Source organism: Olea europaea, unplaced genomic scaffold, assembly GCF_002742605.1.
Source record: "Olea europaea var. sylvestris unplaced genomic scaffold, O_europaea_v1 scaffold1045, whole genome shotgun sequence".
NCBI lineage: Eukaryota > Viridiplantae > Streptophyta > Magnoliopsida > Lamiales > Oleaceae > Olea > Olea europaea.
Window position 1 is genome coordinate 180,937 of NW_019227790.1, and position 19,836 is coordinate 200,772.

The 19,836-nt window shown below is 35.1% G+C and overlaps 1 pseudogene; it reads right to left on the reverse strand.

Annotated features, from left to right (window-relative positions):
* Window positions 1–887: 887 nt before the first annotated feature.
* Window positions 888–4,239, reverse strand: LOC111372896 (annotated as a pseudogene).
* Between the last annotated feature and the right edge of the window lie 15,597 nt (window positions 4,240–19,836).

Below are 19,836 nucleotides of genomic sequence, written 5' to 3' on the forward strand. Positions count from 1 at the left end.
GCAAGAATTAATCAAACAGCTCTGATATAAGAATGGGAAATGTGTTGACAAAATGTTTATATTGGGAAAATTGCAACATGAGTCCCCTATCTATTCACTTATTATCAAACTGGTTCTCAAATTATATTTTGGCATTTAATTCGGTAACTGATCATTTTTATAGCACCGTGATTCCGAGCTTGATAGAATCCGTACATAATAGCATCAAATATGTATGCGAGTCCTACATGGCATTCTCGAGGGGCAAAATGTCATTAATCTACAACGTTAAAATGAGAGGTTAAACATCCTACTCATTCCAACCATAACCACTCCCCCTCCATTTCCCAACTGCACCCTCTCCTCGATGCCGGAAGTATGCTAAAATAAAAAATAGTTTAGTATGATAAACCACATTTTAAACTTGCTAAAATAAAAAACCTTGGTTTCTAAGTAATGGACTTTAATAATTTTCCAAAAATTTAGAGACTGAACGTTCGCACAACGGTGGAATTGTTAATATAATTGCAACTCGTGTCCTATTTCATTGCCAATGGACTCGTGACATCCATGCACTGAGTCGTCAAATGACGCACGTTAAGAACATTCTACTAGTTTTCTTGTTCAAGTTCTTCTTTTACTATAAATCTGATGGTGTAGTGTTTTATTTATCGTTAGTTCTGCCATCGTACTGTTTAATGGGAACTTTATTTGTTACACTGATGGTTAATCCTTGTTGGTTAGCAGCTGAACATTAAATATGATATGAACCACATTAAACGGATTCAAGAAATCAGCGAAACAATGATATATATAACTTATGGTGCAAAACTTGTATGAAACAATGAAATTTGACATATTTGAAAATTTTGGCAAAATTAAACTAAATGAGCATTAAATCCCTTGCATGTTGTTATAAACTATATTTAAAATTTGTATACTGGATTTATGCATGTTCTTTTATTGCACAAAAAATAAGTATCATGTTAAACAGAAACATAATTACTTTCTAAAAATTCACAAGAAAAACTAATATTATATATTGTTGAGTCCTTTAATTTTCCGTCTTCATATGGCTTCAGCATACTCTATGGACCTGCAAATAAAACACTTGTGTCAGGATTCTTTTCAAACAGTATACCATGAATATGAACATTCAACAACCTATGATGCACAAACACTCCTACAGGTGTGACGTGTTCGTGCTTGTGTTCGACAAATATTGTGTCATGTCGTGTGAGTCACTGATACTCTTCGAATACTACAAGAAATGTGTATTATATGTAATTTTTCTTCCAATAGTGTAATATATAGTTTAATTTAAAGTTATTTTAGTATAATAAATATCTACTCATCAAATTTCAAACATTTTACGAACAAAAGTCGAAACTGAAAAAGGACTTGATTTCGTCAAAAGATGAAAAGTATAAATATATAGATAAAATATATATCTAAATATACAATTTTAAAGAATTTAAATTAATGTGTCCCCGATGTGTCCATGTTTTACATATTAAATCATGTGTTGGCATATCGTGTCGTGTCCATGTCCGTGTCCCTAGATATTCAAGAACTTAGCAAATAAGAAGAATTGCCTGTTACTTAATGAAAGTTTTTTCTCTTCATTGAATCTGGTGCCAAGAAATGAATCTCTGATCATTGACAACTCCCTGTCTACTTGGCGCATACTCATCCTATGTTGTGGCAAGTCGACTGAACATGCTACTCCAATTTGAAGAACACATATTAAGCACTCTTGCTGTTCCATTGTCAAGTTTTTCCATCCTTCATGCCATGTTTTAGCTTTCCCTGTCGCTTCTTCACATAGTGCTGAGTTGTCCAAAATGTCCATTGCTCGGTCTGGTAGTGTTAGTTTGAGAAAATGGTGAAGATTCAAATTCTCTTGGAATAGTTTGTCAGTAGGCTTTTTTTCGGTGAAAATCTCCAACAAGAGGATCCCGAAACTGTATACATCTCCCATAATGGACACACGCTCCCCCATCCCATACTCTGAAAAGTTGATTGTTTGTATAACATTCATTTGATTGTTATGTAAATGCATGCAATTCAAAACTTACTGTGATTGTGTAACCTCATGTCTCTGTACTTTAATTGTGTCAGGCACATTATTTGTTAAATTGGAAAATTTAGAAAAACACATTAATTGTAGTTACCTGGAGCTGTATATCCAATGGTTCCCTTAATACCAAGTGAAGAGAACTGATTTATATCCTCTCTTGTGTTGAACTTTGGAAGGAGCTGAGCTAAACCAAAATCACCTACATGGGCAGTCATATCATTGTCGAGAAGAACATTCAGTGGCTTCAGATCTCAATGAACTAGAGGTGTTTGGCATTGATGGTGAAGATAAGATAATGCAGAAGCCACGTCTGTTGCTATGCTAATCCTTTGAAGAATGTTTAAACTGTTCTGTTCTAACTCTTCTTCCGGATGTAACCATTTCTCTAAGCTCCCATTTGGCATGAATTGATACACCAGAGCTTTAAAATCATTGCCTTGAAAATCAGAAGTTGAACAAGCTGTTATGATCTTGACAAGGTGCCGGTGGCGGATGTTTCTCAATGCTTGACATTCCGCTATAAAGCTTCTGGAGGCTCCTTTTCGCTGGTGGTTGAGAACTTTAACTGCCACTACCAATCCACTTATGCTAAGAATACCCTTGAAAACAATGCCAAAACTGCCTGATCCAATGATGTTTTCTGAAGAGAATCCTCCAGTTGCATTTAGTAGTTCTTCATAAGATATCTTGGGGTAGAAATTCAATGTTGTAGATACTGCTTGTGTTTGTTTCTTCGATCTTTTCATCCAGCAAATCAGAAGAAGAAATAATAGCAGAGCAACAAATGAAGCAACAATGACAATTACCAAGATTAATTTAAAATGTTCTCTGTGTGCCTTTTTAGGTTCTTGCCTGGAGCTTGGTTGCAAATGCAACTCTTGAATTCCACCGCAAAGCTCGGGATTTCCACGAATATCTATGGCACTGAGATTTGTAAATACTCCTTTTACAGGTAATTCTCCCTCCAGATTATTGAATGATAGATTTAGGTAGAAGAAAGAGGGAAGATTCTCCAAGACATGTGGAATATTGCCTGAAAGGTTGTTCCTCGAGAGATCTAAGTAATTGAGGTTTTGCAAACCAGCTAAATACGGGATATCCCCCTTAAATAAGTTTCCTTGTAAGTAAAGAATGTTTAAGGATAAACAGTTGCCTAGAGTTCTAGGTATCACACCAGAAAAATTGTTGTAAGAAAGATCAGTTTCAAGAAGATGGGTTAAGTTGCCAACATTTTCGGGCAGGGAACCAGTCATGGAATTATACGACACATTGAATGCCCAAAGTGATGGAAGCTCCATCAGTTCTTTGGGTATGCTGCCTGTCAGGTTGTTGTGGGAAACAAATAGGATCGCCAGTTGCCTACAATTTGCCAGGACTGATGGAATGCTTCCTTCCAATCGGTTATCGGACAAAAAAAGATTTATCAGCCCTGTCATGTTACCAAGCGCAGGTGGAATCTTTCCTGTCAACTGATTTGAGCTTAAAAACAGTGCTCCTAAGTTGGGAAGCATTCCAAAGGTAGCTGGAATGGTACCATTCAGATAATTTGAATTCATGTAAAGTATATTTAAGTTCACAAGATTTGAAATCTCTTTCGGTATATTTCCATGAATTTTATTCCCTTCTAAATAAAGTCGTGTCAGTTTGGTTGACAAATTGGTTATTGAGACAGGAAATACGCCTTCAAACTGGTTATCTCCTAAGTGTAGGACTCTTAGGTTGCTGCAGTTTGTGAGGGAGGTGATGAATTTCAACTCATCGGGTTTACCACTTCCAAGAAGATTAAAGCCAATACTGAACACATCTAAATCAAGTTTTCCAAAATCCTGAGGTACTTTTCCAGTGAAATTATTGTGAATAACATCAATATTTTGGAGATTTGAAGTGTTCGAAAATGATTCTGGTATATCTCCAGTTAAAAAATTATATGCCAACCAGATCTTTTGGAGATTAGGAAAAACAAGGCCAATATCATTTCTCAAATTGCCAGTGAAGCTGTTGAAGGACAGAGCAATAAATTCTAGTGATGTCAAATTGTATAGTGGAGGTGGAAATTCCCCAGAAAGATTGTTTACTGATAATCGAAAGATTTGAAGGTTTATCAACTGGGCTATTGTACTTGGAATTTCACCTTTCAAATGGTTATATGACATATCAAGCTCCTGGAGAGATGTTAAGTTTCCAAGGGAGGCCGGGACACTACCTGTGATTGTTGCTTCCAAGATACAGTTTCCTAAGCTCTGACAACGATCCAAGTTCAGGTGGAACTTGCCCTATGAGATAGTTATGGTCTAGTGCCAAACTCGTGAGGCTGGAACAGTTGGATAAATCAGATGGAATTACTCCACCTAGAAGATTATTGCTCAGATTCAAGTTTTGAATCATTCCCAGGTTGCCAAGTTCTGGAGGAATCTTACCGTGGAAAGAGTTGCCCGACAGGTCAAGAAGTTTGATGACCAAAAAATTCCCGACATCAGATGAAAGTGTTCCAGCCAATCTTTTCCCCTTTAGATTCAAACCAGTGACCCCTTTCTGTTCATTACTACACGTAACACCAGTCCAGTTGCAAAAATGGAAAGAATTATTCCAGGAGGCCAAGACCCCGAGAGAATCTTCAGTTATTTGGGACTTGAATGCAAGCAATGCAAGTTTATCAGTCTCATTTCCTGGCATATCAGCAGCTGCATATTCTGGAAATGACAGATGTGTGAGAAACATTGAAATGAATGCCAGAGAAAAGAATTGACTATAGTTCTTCATACAAAGCAACATTGTAAAACGAGATGAGGTAAGATGTCTGGTTTGTGTTTGTTGGCAATATAGCCTATCTCGTAAGTTGATTCAAATTGGAGAAACCTGAACCATTTTATAGTAGTGTTACTCATTTGAAGACTACGTCTACAATCTTTAAAAAATTGAACCAGATATGAAGTAATTAGTGTTGAAATTGAGGACATAATATTTAAATAAATACGTGTCCCATCTTAGTTGCGTTCAGCCCTCTGACTAAGTCATGTGCATATTTAGTCCTTCCAAATATTACTTCTCTATTGAAAATGGTTTGACATATAATAATAAATTATAGTTATTTTCATAGCAGCAAGTTCGTTGAACTTGTAGTGACACAGAATAAAATGGGAATAAAATGGTCAGACAAGGATATATGAGAACATGTACATATTATAATAATGTTAATTGCTTAATACCAATGGAATATGTTAACATTACCTTGGATATATGAACTATGAAAACAACCAGTGAACAACTTTTTTTGAAGAAAACCATATGGTAGTAAATTAGGTGATGATGTAGACATGAAGGATGATTGAAGAATATATCGTTGACTTCATTTTTATTTTATCACTTTGCTATATTGTATCCTATTTTTACAATGTATCTATGGAAAGAAAATGATAACTATCATTTGTTCTCATTTTATCACAATGATGTATCTTATGTATAAAAAGGACTTTTCCATTAGGTTGCTTGTACAAGAAGCTTCACCAGCATGGTATGTTGGACTGAAATGTGTACTTTCCGATATTAAAGAAAATTGGCGTGTCTGTCCAGTTATAGAGCTTGTTTGATATAGATTTTAAGCAAATTAAAATTCATTTTTTGATCGTTATTTCACTATTTCAGTTGTTATTTTTGAGTTCTTCTCTCACAGGTAGGACCCACTTTATTTCTAACGGTAAAAAAAAAAAATTATCAAAATCCTTACCAAATAAGCACATGTTTAGCCTTGGTGCTGTAGATTGGCAAACAAGATGCTTCCTCTCCTTTGACTCACTTTACAACATTTAGATCAAATAGTTCCAGCAGAAGCCAAAGAAGGCTCAGATGGCACTTGCTTTCTCTATTGTAGTGCTATCTTCCATGTTTGAATAGTTTGAATCTCATTTTTGGGATTTTTTTCAAGAGGTTAAGGGGTTGGGGATTAGGTTATGTCTTTGTATTTGATATTTTACTGATTGAAATCACTTAAATCATAAAGTTATTTTAAGCCATGAGAATGGAACATCAAATCTGAAGTAATTTTACGCCATTGTTATGGTATTTGAAGAAAAAGTCTACAATCCAAGAAATTGAACCAAATATGATGTAATTACTGTTGAAGACTATATAAATAGTATGTCTCCTGTATAGATGTTTAAGCTTTTAGATGTCGTAATTGTTTTGTTACCGATAATTCATTAAAATTGTTTTCGATGAGCTTTAGAAAAAAAATAAAAATAAAAATAAAAAAAATAAAAAATAAAATGGAGGAAGGAGTTTGACCAATTAACTGCGAATGAGCTTTTTGAAGGCATAACTTGTCTCCTCTCCAATAGATTTAGGCTTTAAATGAGCTGATTCAATAATTGACTATAATCATTATGCATTTGAATAGAGAAGCATCCATAGGCTTTTGTCCTTTCAAATCTTTACGTACTATATATTATTGTTATTTTGTAGTAGAATGTTTGTGGAAAACATGGACAAACAAGGATATCCGAGGACTAATGAATAACATAATATGAAAAAATTCAAGCGGAATAAGTTGACCATTTTGCCTTGAAATATTGTTAACTAAGAATGCAGCCAGTGAATGAATTTGTTTATGAAAAATGAATGTTATTTAGCATTAAATTAGGTGAATATTTAGACACAAAAGATGATTAAAGGAAATAATTGTTGACTTCCTGTTAATTTAATTACCTTGCTCGTAGAATTTGTATTCAATTAAATAGTATATTTATGAGATTATTATATCGATATGCTTATAAAATATTAGGAATGTGGAAATAGATTTATATGAACTATTCTATGTTTTTTCCATATCATCTGATGAGAATCATGGATGATGAGTTAACAAGGATCCATTGCATGTTCCGGATTGATAGAGATCAATTAGAAAAGAAGATTCTAAACCAATTAGAAAATGAAAGGAATATGAAGTATGTGCAAAAATATAAATGATTTAGAAAAATGCGTAGAGCTTTTTGCTGGGTTATCGAATTTTCATCCATAAGTACAATCCGAAAGACGTCTTTAGATTGCGCACAAGTTTGTCGGATGAGTATGTCAAACTTTGAGGGTCAAAATCAGTTGTTTAGGGAGTCCATTTTTGTTCTTTCATGTTTTGAATTAGTTTAATAAATGGTATTTTTGTTATCGGTAGTATTTTAGTTTTCTAGTTTATTTGAATTTGTATTTAGAATTAGAGTTTTGTTCTAATTAGAAGTTTATTTTATATCTATAAAAAGGCTCATACATTGTACAGTCAAGACATTAACTTTTGAGAATTAATCATAAAGTCAAAATTTTCACTTTCTATCTTATTCTTAATTGAACAAAACTTATTGAATACTTTCAATATCTGTGACGTTCAAACTATTTGAACATATCAAAGATTCATACTCTTTGTGACGTTCAATAAATTTATAGCAAGGTTCATAGTTTTTGTAATCGTGGGAATAGGATAATGTTTGCGATTGTCTTAATTATTTGATTCAATAAATTATTGAGTCAAGCTTCAAATCGGGATTTTAGATTTCTTGGGGTTGTGATTCAATCTTTTGTGTGTTTCGAAGCTATTATTGCTATGTTGGTTCATATCAGCTGGTATCAGAGTTTTGACTCTAAAATTAGGCTTTTTTTTTTTTTAAATTTCAAGTATTAAAAAAAAAAGGTTAAGAAAAATCAAGAAATTTCAAGAAAAAAAGTAAAGAAAGTTCAATAACAAAAACATATTAAAATTCAATGTCAAGATTTGAGGGTAAATCTACTTGAAGAGAGGAAATGATGATAATCATGGAGGGCAAGCTAAATAAGGGCTCATTGCATGTTCTGAGTTGATATGGATCATTTGGAAGAGAATATTCTAAACCAATTAGAAAATGGAAGGAATACGAGGTATGTGTAAAAACGTAAAGGATATACAAAAATGCGTATAACTTTGTATTGAATTTTTGGATTTTTACCCATGAGTACAATTCTGAACCGTTTTTAGATTCTACAGGGGTTTATCGGATGAGTATGTCAAACTTTGGGATCAAATCGGTTGTTTAGTTGTCCATTTTGTATTTTTATGTTTTGAATTAATTTAATGGTATTTTCATTGTTTGTAATATTTTAGTTTTCTAGTTTATTTATATTTGTCTTTAGAATTAAAGTTTTGTTTTGATTAGAAATTTATTTTATGCCTACAAAAGGCACATTCATTGTACAACAAAGACATTAATTTTTTAGAATTAATCATAATTTGAAATTTTTTACCTTTTATTTTGTTTTTAATTGAATAAAACTTATCAAATATTTTCAATATTTGTCGCGTTCAAACTATCCAAACTTATCAAAGAGTCATACTCTTTGTGGCGTTCAACAAATTCATTGCAAGGTTCATAGTTGTTTGATCATGAGGTCAAAATACGATTTTCTTGGTTTTTTGATTCAATATATTATTAGGTCAAGCTTCAAATCGAAATTTTAGCTTTTTTGGGATTGTGATTCAATTTTTTTGTGGATTTCGGAACTACTATTACTATGTGGATTCGCATCATAATGACAATGCATATTATGTTGTAAAAGATCTTTATCTCATATTTGACTATATTTTGATACGATTGACATGGAATGAGGGACACAATTGTACTAAACAACGTTAAAGAAAACGGATGTGTGAAAAATGACTCTTCATTTTTTTGTTCAATTACATTTAGAGCTTCGTGTTGTTGATTGGTGAACAATACATTTCCTCTCTCATCTCACTTTACTACCTTTAGATAAAATAGTTCTTGCAAAAGACAAAGAAGACTCGAAAAATCACCATATCGGCGTGTTCTTATGTTATGGTTAAAGGATTCAGTGAAGGATTTGAAAATAGGGCTAGGGTTTCGAATTTGTTTTTGTTTTTGTTTTTATGCTTGAAATTTGGTGTGGGATGTAAGAAAATGTGGGAAGAGGGAGGAAGTTTGAATTTTGTAAGGAATTAGTGGAAGATTTATGGGTGAAAGTTGAAGGGCGAGAAGAAGAGAGAAATGTGTTGGAGAGAAGAGGGAGATTGTGGAAGAAAGAAAAACGAAACAAGAAGAAAGATTTTTTTTCTCTTTAATAAGGGGGGAAGGGCGTGGGTGGGCTCTAAAATTTTATTTTTATATTTTTATACTTTTCTTACCTTCAAATTCCAACATAGGTTTCCCCATTCTCCACCCTAAATTTGATGATCCCATACTCGAGAAATTACCTACAAAAACAAAGAGGTTGTTACTAACATATCTAAAGAATTCAAAAATTCCTATTTAATAACTTAAAATAGAGTAATAGGACTTGGGTTGCCTCCTTAGGAGCGTTTTTTTAACGTCATTAGCTAGACGTTAATGTGGTCTCCAGTTGATTCGCCAAGAGTAATCTCTTCCACATCTCGATCATCTTCACCATAATAGTGTTTGAGACTTTGTCTGTTTGCCTGGAATATGGATCCATCTTTGCTCACCAATTCTATTGAATCATAGGGAAACACTTTATAGACCACGAATGGTTCCAACCACTGTGACTTAAGTTTGCCCGGAAAAAGTTCAAGTGAAAGTTAAATAGAAGAACTCATTCTCTTTGCTTGAATTACTTCCGTAGGATTCTCTTATCGTGCCACAACTTTGTTTGCTCCTTATATATCTTTGCATTCTCATATGCTTCGTTCCGAAATTCATCTAGTTCATCCAATTGAAACAAGCGTTAAACTTCTTCACAACCCTATTGGCTCGATGCTCCAATTTATGTTAACCGGTAGGTGACATGCTTTCCCAAATACAAACCGGTAAGGTGACATTTCGATTGGTGTTTTAAAGGTTGTTCAACATTCTCATAACACCTCATTAAGCATGTGAGCCCAATCGCTGGGGATAGTGTCTACTATCTTCTCCAATATTTGTTTTATCTCTTTCTTGGAGATCTCTACTTGCCCATTGGATTGAAGATGATAGCCAAATGCCAACTTGTGACTGACATTGTATTTAGCCAAAAGAGAATTGAAAAATTGTTACATAAATGAGTACTTTCATCACTTAATATTGCCCTAGTCGTGCTAAATCAAGTGAAGATGTTTTTCGATAGAAACTTCAAAACTACCTTTGAATTGTTTGTTGGTATAACAATGGCCTTAACCCATTTGAAGACATAGGCTACTGTTCATGAAATAATTCTTTCGATTTAAAACTATCGCAAGTGTACGGTTCGTAACAAGTAATAAAGTGGGGTTTAAAAGTCCGAATATCGTCCCTAAGAGATTGAGTAGTTCAATTCTGTATAATCAAGTCTTAACCGAATCTAATTGAGTGGAAATATGGTCTAAATGCAAAAAGCCCTAATTTCAATTAAAAACCCTAATTTTAACTAAAAACCCTAATTTCAATTGAAAACCCCCAATTTCAACTAAAAACCCTAATTTCGAAATTTCTCTAATTAAACAATTTAGACACTCAAGTAAATGAAATTAAGCAAGTTTAAAAGCTAATTTATTAAAATGAATTAAACTAAAGTTACTAGAATCACGAATCCCCAATTGAAGTTATAAAAACCCTAATTTTATAAAATTAATGATTCGATGAAAATTTGCCAATTCAATGTTCCTAATCCTATCCAATATACTCTCTCGATATGTGACGCCCCGAATTCTCTAGCAACCTGGAACGTTACCAAACGTGGACTGATTAATAAATTTGCTTGAGGCAAATACAATTTAATATAATGAGAAATTTAGTAAAAAAATTGAACAACCTTAACAGAAGGTAAATTAAATTAAATAACATATGCAGAACAATTTGGAATCATATCTTTTATCAAAACATTAATAAAAGCAGTTCTAACGAATAATAAAATAGGACTAATTGAAAATTATGACGTGACTCACAATAAAATAATCAACTGTTATTAAATATTCTAGTGTTTCTAAAAATTAAAGTACTTCATGATGTAGATCCATTGGTCCAATATGCATCTATCCACCGCTGTCCAGCATACTAATTATTACCTGAAAATTGTAAATAAAGAGGGATGAGTATAACGAATTATACTCAATGAGATGCTTGCTACTCCACATTCAAATCAAACGTGAAATTATGCATAAATTCTCTTACCAACATAACATGAGAATTATCACACCATGACAAATGATAATTCAAGCAAGCGCTGCAAATAACGTGAAGGCTAAATTGTGCCTTAAACTGTATCATGATTTCTCCCGAAAGAGCTCTGAACTGAAGTAATTAAATCCATACATAACAACGTATTTGAAAAGATGTGGACAAACCACTAATAGCACTGAGCATCTCACCTTTTGAAGATGAACGTGGAAAGTAAAATTGCTGAAAACGTGATTCTTTATTGCAATTCCAAAGCCTTAAAAAGCCTTAATAATATGGAGAAATATTTTGAAGAGGAGGAGAGAATAAAGACGCGCAGAAGAAGAATGAGAAATTAATGACTGAATGCTTGAGGCTTAGTGCTATATTTATACTAAACCACGGTGTAGGGTAATCACGTGGAGAGTGGAATTTCACTGAAATTAGAACTCTAAATTTCGTCCAAGTACATCCCAGAAATTTGGTTTGGAAATCCTAACCTCCTATTTGATATAATCTGACTTGGGGATTAAATTTTGATATTGGTGCCCAAACCAACTACTATAATAATGAGGAGACATTACTGGAGCATATCCTTTGCACACGTGAACATTAGGATAAGTTTAGTCTAAAATAACTAATAGTTTATGCATACTAATTAAATATTAACCATAAACTTAATTAATTAAATAGTAGACTACATAAATAATACATGGAGTTTGTTAAGAATTGAAGTCTATCATAATGGCCGAGAATATATAAACTATATCCTTGTCAATTAATTTAAAATTTCATTTATGGCCTGATTCTTCCATTGATTTTATCTTAATTCAACTTATCCAAAATATCTTTTTCTTAATCCTAATATATATAATTAATTATTATCTATCAAAGGAGTCCAATATTGATATAGTAATTTAGCTCGAATTAATAGATAATATTATTAAATAAGTAGTTTTCTTAATTAGCTATAACTCAAGTTTAACGAATCCAAATTGAATTTTTCTTGAGCCCATAATTCGCCATTTATTACGAGCTTCAAAATGAGTCTAATATTGATAGGGTAATTCTAACTCCTTCAATAGTTAACTATTTGGCCCATTTAATAAATGTATAAAATCCGAAACTTATTATCACTTTGGTCCCTCGACTATAAAGATATTAACATAAATCCAAATTAACCATAGAGATAACCAATTAACTTGTATAAGGACTTAACTGAACATTGCAATCCTATTAAATAAATTAATGCTAAAAAAAATTCGGGATTTTACACGATATATATTAGACATATTCTTGTACACCACCAGCCTATATCTCTATGGATGATGCAAACATACAAGAATGCATGTAGTTTTGTGAATAATTTAAGAATTACATAAAGTATAGGGGTATATCTCTATCCCCTATCGGACCCTATGTTAATTTACACCTTATCGAACCTATTTCACTACTCTCGAATGTAAGAAACAAGTCATCAATACTCACACAATCATTGGCCACTAATTGCGGAAGAAATTAATGCATGTAAATCAATCAAATTATCCAACGAATCTTTATATTAAGTTCATGAAATATAGAATTAAAATAACAAACAACGGTTCATCGATCACCTAGTAATTGAAAACCTAGCCTAGAAGATTCATAATTACAGAAAACAAAACGAAATTAATGAATAGAAAGAATAACACCCGTATGAAAGTTCTTGAAATCTGAAATCTTGAACAAAACCTTGAAAACCCCTTTGAATCCTTGTGAAATCCGCTTCAAGTTCGTGTTCCTTGCCTCCAAAAGTTGTATTCTTCTTCTCCCTGGACGTTCTACCCTAATTTTTGATGAATTTTGACTTTTATATCATGTCTTTACGGAGTCCCGAAAGAGTTTCAATTAAAAACGGAAAGTTAGATTTTTTTCCTAAAATAAGGCCATGCGGCCGCATGGTTCAAATTTTCAGCCCAAAAAATTCCCTGCTAGATCATGTGCAGCCACAAGGAATTATAACCATGCGGCCGCATGGTTATAGAAATTTTTCCGTCGGACAGTTTTCAGTATTTTGGTCATAACTTTCTCTTCCGATATTCGATTGAAGTGATTCAAAGTGCATTAGGAAGAAAACTCAAAGATGTACATTTTGACAGAAATAACTTCCTCAAATTCTGATATTTACTATGCCAAAAATGGATCTCAAGTAGAGACTCAAAATCACGAGCATAACTTTTTCGCCTGAAAGTTGATATTTGATAATACTTCGACCATATTTCACCTCTTGAATCCTTTCCTCATCCGATTGACCTTTAACACTCTTGAATCTTCATTCCATTTCCCGTCTCATCTGTTGATTGTTTGCAACTTGGTCCCCGAACTATCGCTTTGTTCCGTTTTGGTCCTTTTTCGGCTCTTTTCTTCTGAATTCCATATTTTCCATAGAAACACCTACATTGCATGAATTTAACAAGATTAAGTTACAATTCAACTACTTTGTCCATGTTTAAGTCATATTTGTGAGTTAAATAAGTGTGTAAAAACACACTTATAAAATCCCCAAACTTAAACTATTGGTTGTCCTCAAACAATATAGTGACTTAATGCTAAACAAACAAGGCTTAATAGCTTGCCATGTCTCAGGATTGGACTTAGTAATAATAATAGATACAATATCAAGAATGCGAGAATTGAATCAACCTTTACTCATCAAATGCAATACTCAACGTGTGTGTGTGAACTTATGCCAACATATCAAGCTTATGATTAGTTCATCCCATACCCATAGTGGTCAAATTTATCCTTACGTCACTCGAGAGATACACAATCCCCAAATGTATTCTTTTCACACAATTTCTCCGGGGTGTATTCTAAGGTTAGGAGTTTAAACAATTCTAATCCTCACCCTCTCTTAGTTTGGATAGATTTTACCATTACAAGTTCACATATCAACAAGTAGAGACTCTCCTTATTTTTGATTGTTTCAACCTTTAGGATTAAAGTAAGCTACTTGCTTCGCGTTGAGGTTATAGTTCTATCAACCAAATGTCCAACGAGGGCTTTTATTATATATATATATATATTTTGTGTCATCTTCTCATTTACTTTCTATATAACTCATGTAACGAGCTTTAGGCAATGACTCCCAAACCAGTTGGCTTTAGGGCACCGGGTTTTAAACCCTTGCAGTCTTATTCACTCGAGTTATAAAGGCTCGATACGATGACTTTTTATCAACTCTCCTTTTTTCTTGCTTTCTATATGACCCATTTAACGAGATTTAGGCCGATGACTCCCAAACCAGTTGGTATTAGGGCACCAGGTTTTAAACCCTTACAGACTTACTTGCTTGAGTCATAAAGGCTTTTTGAGAGAAGTGATAATTTTCCATTTTTTACTTTATGCCCCTTCTTTGTTTTTCTAGACATTTGACTTCTAAAACCATCCTCACTTAAAATTTTCACCTATTTCTCACCTTCCGGGTTTAAACAATCCACACATTATAATTTCATGCACGGAGCCCCCACTTATCTCCATGTTTTCCTACAATGGCTCAATCATCTCCAAACTATCTTAAAGTGATATTACGGGTTAATGTTATAGAGGGTTATTCTGGGTTTCTCCTAATTTATTCTAAAATTCCAACCAATAACTTAACACGTGACATGAGTGACGTGTAAAAGAGTGTCAAGCAATGCATCAACAAGTATTAGCAAATTACATTCTGCACTAAATCCACAGTTTCTAGCTTATACATGTCCAATAATCACATCATAGCCGGCAAGGCTACCAAACTCACACAAGCTCGCAAACGTTCATAAAGATTCACTCATCAAGCATGCATCATGCAAAAACTTGTCAAACTTACCGATGGATTGTAAATATGCAAAATAATTACATGCCGAGTATTTGTTTGAAATTATGCTACCATCCCCAAACTTATACAATACATTGTCCTCAATGTAAAATGTAAAGTTAAAATGGCAGAATTTAAAACATGGACACAACTTGACAATAAGAGGTTAACGAAACTTCCCTGATCAATGCGGTGGCTGTGGTGTGAAGTTGGGACCTGCAGCATCATCTTCAGGAGGAGGTGGGAGGCGAGATAGGACTTGTCTCAGCAACTCGGACTGCTGTGCTTGCTCGGCCTGAATGGCTTGAAGAGTACTTTCCATATTTCCCAAGCGATCCCAAGTCTCGTTCACACGCCACTGTATGCCATCCATTCTCCCAGCGTACATGTTCAACCTACCATTCATAGTCTCTACTTCCCTTCTCGCAGCTGTGGCTTCATTCAAAGCATCTCTTGTGTAGTCTCGGGAGGAGTAGAGGTCTCTCTGCACTTTTTCAACAGTGGTGGTCATTGTCTCGAACCTCTGCTGGAGGTTTTGTACGTCTCTGCTAGTTCTAGTGGTTGTGGCAAATATCTGTCGAAGTAGCTGCGAATCCATCTCAACTGGTTGTGGCGGGGCTTGTGGTAAGTGTAAATCTTCAGCAGTGTGTCCTTCTTCCTGCGCATTTTGTCTTTGCTGCTCAAGTCTTTCTTGTTCTCTCTTCCTTACCCTAGCTCGTTCTTGAGCTTCAAATGTGGTGAGCTTTATCAATGGGTTTGATTTCTCAGGCATCTCCCCTACCTCAACTGTAACACCGGCAACAAGACATATCCCGTTAATCAGACTAGGGAAAATCATCGAAGACCGCTTATCTCCCCAGGTTCCCAAATTTTGTATCTGGTCAAAAATAAGAGTAGCCAAATCAACTTTGCATCCCCGAACTAAATGATATATGAACCCGGCAGTTTGATCCGTGAAAGTTGTCCGATGTGATGTAGGTTCGATGTTATGGCACATGAAGACCCAAAGGATGGCTATGGAGGGAGTAAGCTCAATTTGATGCCACTCTGCAGTGGGTAAGGGTCAAGCATTCTCTCTTCCCAAGAGAACCTCCGCTACTTCATTCCAATTGAATTGAGCGGGAATTGGGACCACATTGTCCAAATTAAGATTGTAGAAGTCATGAATGACGGCTGGGGAGAACATTATCCACTTACCTCGCACCCATGTCTGGTGTAAGTGTTCAGAACCCGGAGTCTCAATTTCACTATTGAAGTTTGCATAAAATTCACGGACTAAACTTTCATAAATTGGGTGTGGCTTTTCTACAATCTTCTCCCATCCACAAATTTGTATCAGATTTGGCAACTCAAAACCACGAAAATCATCTAACCTGACCTGTCTTTCTGGTATCATGCCCCAATGGCGTATTATGTTTTCATATCAAGCTAATGTTTCGGCATCACGGAATCTTCGCACACCTCCTACTAGCTCTCTGGTGCGGGCTGTGCCATAGGTTGAACCAACTTTTTCTTTACCTTTTGATGTTCTCTTCGGGGGCATTCTACACAAATAAGGAACGAAGTGTATCAAGTTCGTGAAATAAGGAAACAATGAAGAATATCAATGTCAAGCACAAATCCCCCAAACTTTCTTCAAAATGTGTACAATATTCAATGCATGGAAGTCAATGTAACATCAATATTGCAGTAATGAGAAAAACTCAAAACTATGGCTCTAACATGCATTTTTTGAAAATTCGACCCATGATCAAGTGACCAACTTCAGCCCTGAGCATCATCAAGAAATATTAAAATTTCCCCGGACAAGGTCCAGGCATATGAAAGTACTCATTGTGGCCTAGCATGTATCCAAATTTCACTACAATCGGAGGTCGTTTGGTTAGGAAAACACATGGACGAAGTTAGTGATGAGGGTTGACACGACTTAGCAATTGATGTGGTTTTGTGCACATATATGTGAGGCTAATGTTTTCCAATGAAATTCCAAGAGATTTCTCGACTAGAACGCCTCACATTAACAATGTAAATCATCACACAAATGAAAAGTTCGAAATTGAGAATCATATGCCTCATTGACATTTAATCAAACACGTTGTGTGCATTGGAAATTTCCTTCACTTTGTGTTTGAGTTACACTTAGGGCTAGTCCACAAATCACAATCTAATCACAATTCACCAATCACTCAATTCGAAAATGTAAAGAAATCAAAGAAGAATTTTAAACTTTGCATAGAAATTCAATTTCTTACCTTGAGATCTTTGTGAAAGGAAAGTAAAAGTTTTGCTCCAAAATTCTTGATAATGTATGCCAATGTTGGGATTAATTTGGGGTTAGGATGAAGATGTACAAGAGTGGTGGTGATTGATGTTGTGAGTGAAAGTGGATTTGGGAGGGGAAATCGTGTGGGTGGTGTCGGGATTAGATAAGTATGTTGTGATTTATGTTATGTGTAAAGGTGGACTTTGGGATGAGAAATTTGTGTGCTGATTGATATTGGGGGAAATGGGTTGGTTTAGCAAGTGACGGGTTTAAAACCCGTCACTTTTACTCCATGCGGCCACATGGTGTTACACCATGCGGCCGCATTGTGTAACGTTGAACCCCCCCTTTGAGTTTCGGTGAGGGTCCATGCGACCATACGGCCGCATGGACCAACCAAATTTTTTTTTAACTCATAATTTTAACCCCAAAATTGACTCGACTCTACATATTCGAATTTTTTTTTAAATCTCGAAAAATAAAACGAACGACTTTGAACCCCGAAATTCTTTACTTCACACTCAAACACCCAAAACATTTTCTTTAATCCCGACTCATGCAACTATAAACGTGTAGTGCCTAGACTATCATGCATGAATGATCGATGACCTAATAAAACATACGAAATGTAAAAAAAAAAAAAATTCCAAAACAAATGCAATAACATAAATTGAAGGATACAGTGGGTTGCCTCCCACCCAACGCTAGTTTATAGTCGATAGCTCGACTCTCCTGCATCTTCTTCATGTTGGGTTGTTGAGTTGCACAGTGGACTTCTGCTTAGGGAAATTACAACCCCAATAATGTTTCAATCTTTGCCCATTGATGATGAAAGTACCTTTGGTCTCGTGACTCACTTCAATAGCCCCGTATTGCATCACCTTAGTTATGGTATAGGGACCTGACCACCTTGTTCTTAGCTTTTCTGGGAAGAGTTTGAGTCTAGAATTGTACAATAATACTTTTTGGCCAACTTCAAACTCTCGCCTCTGAATATTTAAATCATGTCATCTTTTGGTGCGCTCCTTGATCAATTTTGAGTTCTTATAAGCTTCCATTCTCATCTCATCCAATTCATTAAGTTGCAGCAGTCATTTTTCACCAGCAGCCTTGAGCATATTCAACTATTTCATAGCCCAATATGCTCGATGCTCCAACTCCAATGGTAGATGACACGCTTCCCAAAAACCAGGCGGTATGGAGACATTCCTATTGGTGTCTTAAATGCTGTTCTGTAAGCCCACAGTGCATCGTCAAGCTTCTTAGACCAATCTTTTCTGGATGAGTTCACTGTAACTTCCAGTATTCTCTTTAACTGCCTGTTCGAAACTTCAACTTGCCCATTGGTTTGTGGATGATATGGAGTTGCTACCTTATGTTTCACCCCATATTTATTCAGCAGCTGCTCTAATTGACGATTTATGAAGTGTTTGCCCCCATCACTTATTATTGCCCTCAGTGTACCATATCTTGTAAATATGTACTTCTTCAAGAATTCTATCACCACTTTCGCATCGTTAGTAGGCAATGCAACAGCTTTCACCCACTTAGAGACGAGTCAACGGCCACCAAGATATATTGATTTGAGTATGACGGGGGAAAAGGTCCCATGAAGTCTATTCCCCATACATTAAATATTTCAACCTCCAAAATGTAATTTAGTGGCATCTCATTTCTTCTTGAGATATTTCTGGTTCGTTGACATTTATCGCATCTCTTCACATACTCGAATGTGTCTCTAAATAAAGTAGGCCAATAGAAACCCGACTGTAGTATCTTTACAGCAGTCTTTGAAGCTCCAAAATGCCCAGCATATGCAGAAGAGTGACAATGTTCTAGAATCTCAGGTACTTTATCTTTAAGAATACATCTTCTGATTATCTGATCTGCGCCTCTTCTGTAGAGAATGGGATCCTCCCAAAAGTAATACTTCAGCTCTGAGAAGAACTTCTTTCTTTGATGGCTAGAATAGTCTGGTGGCGGGATGGACTTAGCAAGGTAGTTAACGATATCAGCGTACCATGGGACTATTTCCACTCCAAAAATTTGCTCATCTGGAAAGATTTCATTGATCTCAACTGACATCTCACGTTCATCCAGTTCCAATCTTGATAGGTGGTCGGCTACCACATTTTCACTACCCTTCTTATCCTTGATCTCAATATCGAACTCTTGCAATAACAATATCCAACGGATCAATCTCGGCTTAGCATCCTTCTTTGTCATAAGATACTTCAGAGCGGCATGATTTGTGTAAACGATAAACTTAGACCCAACAAGATACGATCTGAACTTGTCGAATGCATAAACCACAGCTAGCAATTCCTTCTCGGTCGTCGCATAGTTGATTTGGGCGTCATTCAAAGTTCTACTTGCATAATATATCACATGAAAGATTTTATTTTTTCTTTGTCCCAATACCACACCAACTGCATGATCACTCGCATCACACATTAGCTCAAAGGGCAAATCCCAATCAGGTGACACAATCACAGGCGATGTTGTGAGTTTTTCCTTCAAAGTATTGAACGCTATCAAACATTCCTCATCAAACTCAAAAGATACCTCTTTCATT